Source organism: Mus caroli, chromosome 6, assembly GCF_900094665.2.
Source record: "Mus caroli chromosome 6, CAROLI_EIJ_v1.1, whole genome shotgun sequence".
Classification (NCBI taxonomy): Eukaryota; Metazoa; Chordata; class Mammalia; order Rodentia; family Muridae; genus Mus; species Mus caroli.
In genome coordinates this window covers 32,983,622-32,991,275 of record NC_034575.1, presented here as the reverse complement: position 1 = coordinate 32,991,275, position 7,654 = coordinate 32,983,622, and the positions used below count along the sequence as shown (strand labels likewise).

General features: G+C 44.7%; 1 pseudogene; it reads left to right on the top strand.

Moving 5' to 3' along the window:
• The window catches only part of LOC110296562, a 2,331-nt pseudogene extending 558 nt beyond the window's left edge, over positions 1-1,773 (top strand).
• The last annotated feature ends 5,881 nt before the right edge of the window (positions 1,774-7,654 follow it).

Sequence of the window (7,654 nt, the reverse complement as noted above, 5' to 3'; positions counted from 1 at the left end):
CAGAGGCAGAGGCAGAGGCAGAGGCAGAGGCAGAGGCAGAGGCAGAGGCAGAGGAGGCAGAGGCAGAGGCAGAGGCAGAGGAGGCAGAGGCAGGCAGATCTCCAAGTTTGAGGCCAGCCTGGTCTACAGAGTGAGTTCCACGACAGCCAGGGCTACACAGAGAAACCCTGATTCAAAAAGCTGAGAGAGGGGGGGGGGGAAGTTTACAGAAGTTGCGTCTCTCCTAGCATGTGGGTTCTAGGCAGCTAACTCAGGTTGTTAGACTTGGAAGCAACACCTTTACTTGTTAAACCATCATGCCTGTCCAAGCACCTCTGAAATTTTTAAATAAAGTGGCAAGTCACTAGATCATCAAAGTATTTAGCTCTCTCTCTCTCTCTCTCTCTCTCTCTCTACACACACACACACACACACACACACACACACACACCACACACATACACACACACACAAGAAATGCATTACAAATTTTTTAAAAAACCCTAGATTTCTACTGGTTATTAGCAGTCTTTCAAAGCAAAAGACAAGTGTCTGTTTCTTGTGTTCTTTATTCAAAAGAAGGAAGCATATTAGCTGTGAGGAAATCCGGGTCCTTGCTGGACACACACTGTGTGGAGCAGCATCCCTGCTGCCTTTAGACTCTATCTGGGTTCATTTCCTGGTGCTATAACAAAACACCTGAGACCAGAACAGGAGTTATTTGGCACACAGTTCCAGAAGTCCAGGAGCCTCTGTCTTACAAGGTCAGGTTTCTATTGATGTGAGAAAACCCTGCCCCAAAACAACTTGGGAAAGAGGATTTCTTTTGCTTACACATCCCAGGTCATCACAGAAGGAAGCCACAGTAGGGATGTGGAGGCAGGAACTGAAGTGGAGTCTTGGAGGGAAGCCTTTGCTTGGCTCGCTCTCTTTACTGGCTCGCTCTCCATGGCTTCCTTTCTAATACAGTCCAGGTCCTGACCAGGGATGGTACCACTCACGGTGAGCTGGGCCTGAGCATCGCATACATGGCGCTGGCAGGCCTTGCCCTTCTCCCCCAGTCCTTGCCTTGCTAAGAGCCATTAGATTACATTCCTAAAGCTAGCCACTCCTTATTTGGCCTCTTTCTCCTCCTGCAGCTAGCTGACTATTAAGGCCCAGTTACTGAGGGAGATTGAAGTGCAGCAATCTAGAGTCCCCTTAAGCTCACCCAATTAACATGTCGAATTAAAAATTAAACGCCTCTACCTTAGGTGGTGGCTGGAGTGAGGACGCTCTGTGTTGAGCAGCAGAGGCATGGAGCTACTTCCACCGCTGCTCAGGAGGGGAGTGTGTCTGCAACTCGAGCCAAGAAAGTGAAGATGGCTACCAAATCGTGCCCCGAGTGCGACCAACAGATTCCTGTTGCGTGTAAATCATGTCCTTGTGGTTACATATTTATTAGCAGAAAACTACTAAATGCAAAACATTCAGGGAAATCACCGCCGTCTACAGAAAACAAGTACGAGGCCAAGTGGAGGCGAACAGAGAGTTAGGCGAGAGAAGATAAATTTTAAGGTAAATAAATATTTAGAAAACAAAAAGAGATCTCGAAGTAACAGCTATTCAGATCATATCAGACGAGGGAGAGGAAGACCTAAAAGTTCATCCGCCAAAAAACAGGAGGAAGAGAGAGAAAAACAGGAAAAGGAAATCGACATCTATGCTAACCTCTCTGATGAGAAGGCTTTCGTGTTTTCAGTTGCCTTGGCAGAAATAAATAGAAAAATTATCAATCAAAGACTTATTCTCTGATATTTGTCTTCAAACTCTGTTGGTTGCCACTTTCTTCTGGATGACATCAGCAAATCCTCAGACAGCCGTGGACTCTGAGGAACACTCAGACTGTGTGAATGAGGGCCTTTGATTGATTTCTCTGTTTTCTAGTCTGCTGCCACGCTTTGGGAGCAAAGCTGTGGGTTAGACTTTGCTGGGATTTCCTTGTTTACCAAGGATCATTATCAGTATTTTGTGTTGGGATATTACTAAATGTATTTACAAAAACAAACAAGCAAAATGACCAGAAAAGCCCCGGAACCTGGATAGGTCTTTCCAGATTGAAGGGACAGGAGTGTGGGTGGAATACACAGCTGGAGCAGTTGACTGCGCTTGCTAGTTTTCAGGTTTGCACCACAGATGCAGTGTCTTAAGTCCTGTCAGGATGTAAGACCCCCGAAGCTAGGCCTCCACTCAAGTCCTGGGATGAGCTGGCCAGCATCCCAGTGATCTGAGAGAAAACCACACCTGATGCAAACTGCAAGAGGTTTTATTATCAGCTAGCTGAGGACAAAGTCCCTCCGCTGTGTAGGGCAGGGGAGTTTGGTGACAGTAGGGGGCTTTTAACAGCTAGATGAGGAATTGGGAGGAGAGTTGGGAGGAGTTGGGAGGAGAGTTCTTCTCTTCCAAAAGGTGTCCTTGGTGAAATTTACAAGGCAGGAGTGGGGAGTGAGTTCTTTCTGAATTTTTATCTCCATGTCCTCAGCACAGGAAGGCAGGCATCTCTGGTTGTACAGTATAGAAACAAAAAGGCTTTTTGCTGACTATAGAGAACAAAGAGCTTTTTTCTGGCTGTATTTTTAGAGATCAGGGAAAACAAGCTTGGGGAACGTCCAGGGGCTTTACCTTCCAGGGAGAAACGCTCTAAGTCGGGGTCCCACAAGGAGAGTGACTTTTAAATGTATGTATTTTAGGCTTTCACCATTAACAAATTGCATATATACAATCCATTGACTCTGATATTTTATTGAATGGACAATTACGAATATAGATTATAAATTCTGTCTTTAATTGACCCTTTTCTTGGGCGGTATTTTAATGTTTTAAGTAGGAGTTATATTTTCAGAAACTTTCTAGACAGTTTGGAAATTTGGGTGCTATATGAAGAAAAGCATTTAAGGCTGTATCATATTTCAGATATAAACACCTTGTTTTCTTGAATGTTTTATTTTTTTTAACTTTTCTGTTATCAAGATGGTGCCTGTTAACCTAAACACAGGTATATTTATTATATAAATTGCAAAATATTTCTTAGCAACTTGTGAACAGTGATTTTTTTTTTTTTGGTCTGAATGAATGTTCATTTATATATAATTCTGGTAATTATTTAAACTGTTACTTCATCCTAAATCTTAATATTGAAAAAAAAAATTAAACACCTCATCCTAACTGGAGGGCTTCCCTTTTACCATTATAAACTGTCATTTGCCTATAGGCCATGCTGGGCTCCTCTCTATCCACAGACAGCCCTCCCTTTCCCCCTCTCTCTTCCTCTGTCTCCTGTCTTTGTCTCTTATTCCCTGCCCTTTGTCCTTCTGTGACAAAGGAATTTCCTTTGTGTTGAGAACTTGCTCTTGGGGTGTCTTGTGCCAATACTGGTGTTTTCAGGGCCCTCCTGTATCATCATTAATCAAAAATAAATGAAATGTCCTACATACTTGCCTATAGGAAATCTGAGGTATTTTCTTATTTGAGGTTGTTCTTCCCAAATAACTCTGGCTTTTACCATGTTGACAAACACCTTCTTCTTCTTCTTCTTCTTCTTCTTCTTCTTCTTCTTCTTCTTCTTCTTCTTCTTCTTCTTCTTCTTCTTCTTCTTCTTCTTCCTCTCCTTCTCCTCCTCCTCCTCCTCCTGCTTCTCCTTCTCCACATCCTAATTTGAGATTATGTTTCCTGGAGAGATGCTACACACAGTTCTACTCACCCCAGGTAGGAATGAGTACACCAAAGTATAGATACGGCCAAAGTTCAACTTGGTAAACCATGAGTTTTAGTGAGGTGATTTGAAGAAATATAGGCAAATGGTTACTTACAGGAGCAGAAATAGTTCAAAAACAGCTGTACCACCAAAGTCCACAGCAGCTTGGGTGACAGCTCACAAAATCTGGGAACCTGGAGCTCACTGAACAGCCTGCAGGCAGCTCAACAGGTTGAGGAGTGTCTGTTCTAAGTGATTCAGCTGGTCTAAAACCCTAACAGGCAGCCCATCTGGTTCTCCTTCCAGGCAGCTGGTCTGGTCTCAGAGTCTTCTCTGCAGCATGGCTTGTCTGAGCAGGACTTTTATTGCTTACTCTGGTGGGGAGCGACCTATAGAATTCAGTGAGTTTCAAGGACTTCCAAGAGATATTTTGAGGGTTTTTGTTTTTTTGTTTTGTTTCGAGACAGGGTTTCTCTGTGTAGCCCTGGCTGTCCTGGAACTCACTTTGTAGGTCAGGCTGGCCTCAAATCCACCTGCCTCTGCCTTCCAAGTGCTGGGATTAAAGGCATGTGCAACCACTGCCCGGCCTTAATATATATTTGAGGGCGTCAGATCTCATTATGGATGGTTGTGAGCCACCATGTGGTTGCTGGAATTTGAACTCAGGACCTTTGGAAGAGCAGTTGGTGCTCTTAACCACTGACCCATCTCTCCAGCCCTAAAAAATATTTTAATGACTTACTTTATTTTATGTGCATCGGTGTTTTGCTTGTATGATGTCTGTGTGAGGATGTCAGATACCCTGGAACTGGAGTTACAGACAGTGGTGGGGCTACAGACAATTGAATCTGGGTCCTCTGGAAGAGAAGCTGCTGATGGGAGCTGCTGAGCAACTAGGTTCTGCTGAGATGGTTTTCCGGACTGCTCGGTTGAGACAGCTCTCTCTGCTAGCAAAAATTCTAAAAGCTCTCCGAAAAGCTCATGGGTTTTCTGACCAAAGTCAGAAAAGATGCTATAAAAATTATAGGATCTTCCGACGAAGTCAGAAATCCTGTCAGAAAAACATTCTTGCAGAGTTGTGTTTGCTCTCCAGAGATCTCCAGACAGCGCAACTCTTGCTAGAAAAAATTCTAAAGAGCTGCTTTTGCTTTCTGTTAGCTCATCCCATGTAGACCCCAAACCCCAGTTTTTTGTTTGTTTGGTTGGTTGGTTTTTTGTTTTTTGTTTTTTTGAGACAGGGTTTCTCTGTGTAGCCCTGGCTGTCCTGGAACTCACTTTGTAGACCAGGCTGGCCTCGAACTCAGAAATCCACCTGCCTCTGCCTCCAGAGCGCTGGGTTTAAAGGCGTGCGCCACCACGCCTGGCCCAGTTTTTTATTTACATACTAATTCAGTTATTTAATTCCAGGTCCCCTTTGATTATCCTAGGAATCAGCATCCTGTGACCCCAGCCCTTTGATTCTTAGGAAACAGCAAGCACACATTTTCTTTTAACTCTGCAAAAGAATTCAGAGATCTGCCGGCCTCCATTACACACAGATGTTAACATAGCTGGGTGGGACCCTGGCCTGAAATACCGTTTCTACAGTGCCTGGGGCTAACCTTGCTGTGTCCCAGGCTGACCTGGACATCAGGAATCTGTTTGCCTTTGTATATTTCTGACAAGTTGTCTCCTTAATGCAGGTGCTTTTTTGTTTTGTTTTGTTTTGTTTTGTTTTGTTTTGTTTTGTTTTGTTTGTTTGTTTGTTTTTTGTTTTTTGAGACAGGGTTTCTCTGTGTAGCCCTAGCTGTCCTGGAACTCACTTTGGTCTGAACTTTGTAGACCAGGCTGGCCTTGAACTCAGAAATCCGCCTGCCTCTGCCTCCCGAGTGCTGGGATTAAAGGCGTGCGCCACCACACCTGCTAATGCAGCTGCTTTTGTTCATTTAGATTTGTGAAGCCCCTCATAATTCATATTGCATCTTTTTTTTTCATAGTTGAGAAATTTTATATTTTCGAATTCATGTTTTTAGAGCTCTTTTCCATAACTTTAAGGGCTATCCTGAAGGCCCCAACGTTTACCGTTTTGCTGAGACATTAGCCACACTATCTCCTCCTGGACTCAGGCTGTCTCAGATTATCATGGAGTCATTAAAGTTAACAGAGAGGACATTCCTCAGAGGAATGTGAAAATGTGTACATTATTTAACAAACAAACCTTACACCCACAATAGCCATCCACACTCATGGAGGCTCACACGGGGAGCCCTGTCCCAGGGGCTGGAACTATGTATGTCACTCTGTCCCAGCCAGGGAGGCAATAAAACAGGTGAGTTAGACCTTCTGGTTCCAGAGATGGATGTACTTGCCCGTAGACCCAACAGAGAGTCCTTTGAATCATGGCTGCTGGCAGGTGCTTGGGCCTCATGGCAGTCAGAGGCTAGCTGAGGTAACACATGAGAGGAGAGGTGCTGGCAGCATGGTAAGGATGCTGCATGGACTGGAGAAGGAGAAATATGGGTGGAACCCCAAGACTGGTGTGGGTGCTCTTCAGTTCCTCTTTGTCCAACTGAGATATAGGTAGATAAGATAATAACCTTGTATGCATAGACTCCTCAGCCTGGAAAATGTCTGAGATCTACTGAGAAGAGCTACTGAGGTCTGGGGCATTATAATACACGGTAGTGGAGGAGATGGCTTAGTGGTTAAAACTGTTAGCTGCTCCTGCAGAGGAACCATGTTCAGTTACCAGTGCCCATGTTGGTTGGCTCAAAACCGTCAGAAATTCCAGCAGGGGATCCAACTCCCTTTCTTGGTCTCTACAGGCTCTTACATGAATGTTTACACACACACACACACACACACCCTATAGGGTGTTAAATAGTACTGGAGAAATATCATGAGGAAAGAGATCCCTGAGTTGCTAAGGACAGGATATGGCTGACACAAAATGACATTACCAGAGCTTGCCTCTCAGATTCCAGGACGATGTTAGGGCAGCAGTAGCTTCTCCTGGACCTGCCCAGCATTTACTAATGTGCTGTATTTCTCTACTGGCTTCAACCAGCAAGGCCTCATCTATGCTGAATAATTTTTGATCAACTTGACATAAACTAGGGTCATCTGGGAAGAAGGAACTTCAAATGGAAAAAAAAATATATCTCCAACAGATTGGCCTGTGGGCAAGTTCGAGTGGCTGGTTTTTTGGGTTTTTTTTGTGTTTTTTGTTTTTTGTTTGTTTGTTTGTTTTTTGATGTGGGAAGGCTCAGCTGCTGTGGGTGGTGCCGCCCTGGTCAGGCGGTCCTGGGTTGTAAGAACAGAGCAAGTTGAGTGAAGAGTGAAGAAGAGGCCAGTAGACCACATTCTTCCATGATCTCTGTTTCAATTCCTGCTTGGATGCCCTCATGATGAACTGTAAGACATAAGATAAAATCAGCCCTTTCCTCCTTAAACTGCTTCTGCTCAGGGTGTTCATCACTGAACGCAAACTAGGACACACCCATGCCAGGACGCCTACTCTAGCATCACGTGTTTCCTGATTTAGTCTTCACAAAAGTGTGACAGCACTTCCTCAGATTCTGGGCCTTCTTTCGACTTTCTCTGGTGTTCTACCCAGGGTCTGACCCCTACCCCTTCCTCTTCCTCCTCCTCTTCCTCCTCCTCCTCCTCCTCCTTTTCCTCCTCTTCTTTCTCCTCCTCTTCTTCACCCATCTCCTCTCTTCCTCCTCCTCCTTCTCCTCTTCTCCCTCCCCTTACCTTATAGCTCATGCTGTCCCAGAATTTCCTATGTAGCCCAGGCTAACCTGAATAATCCTCCTGCTGATGTAAAAGAAACTCAAAGTCAGCACTGATGTTTTAAAAGATTTAGTAGGAGGCAGAGGCAGGCAGATTTCTGAGTTCAAGGCCAGCCTGGTCTACAAAGTGAGTTCCAGGACAGCCAGGGCTATACAGAGAAACCCTGTC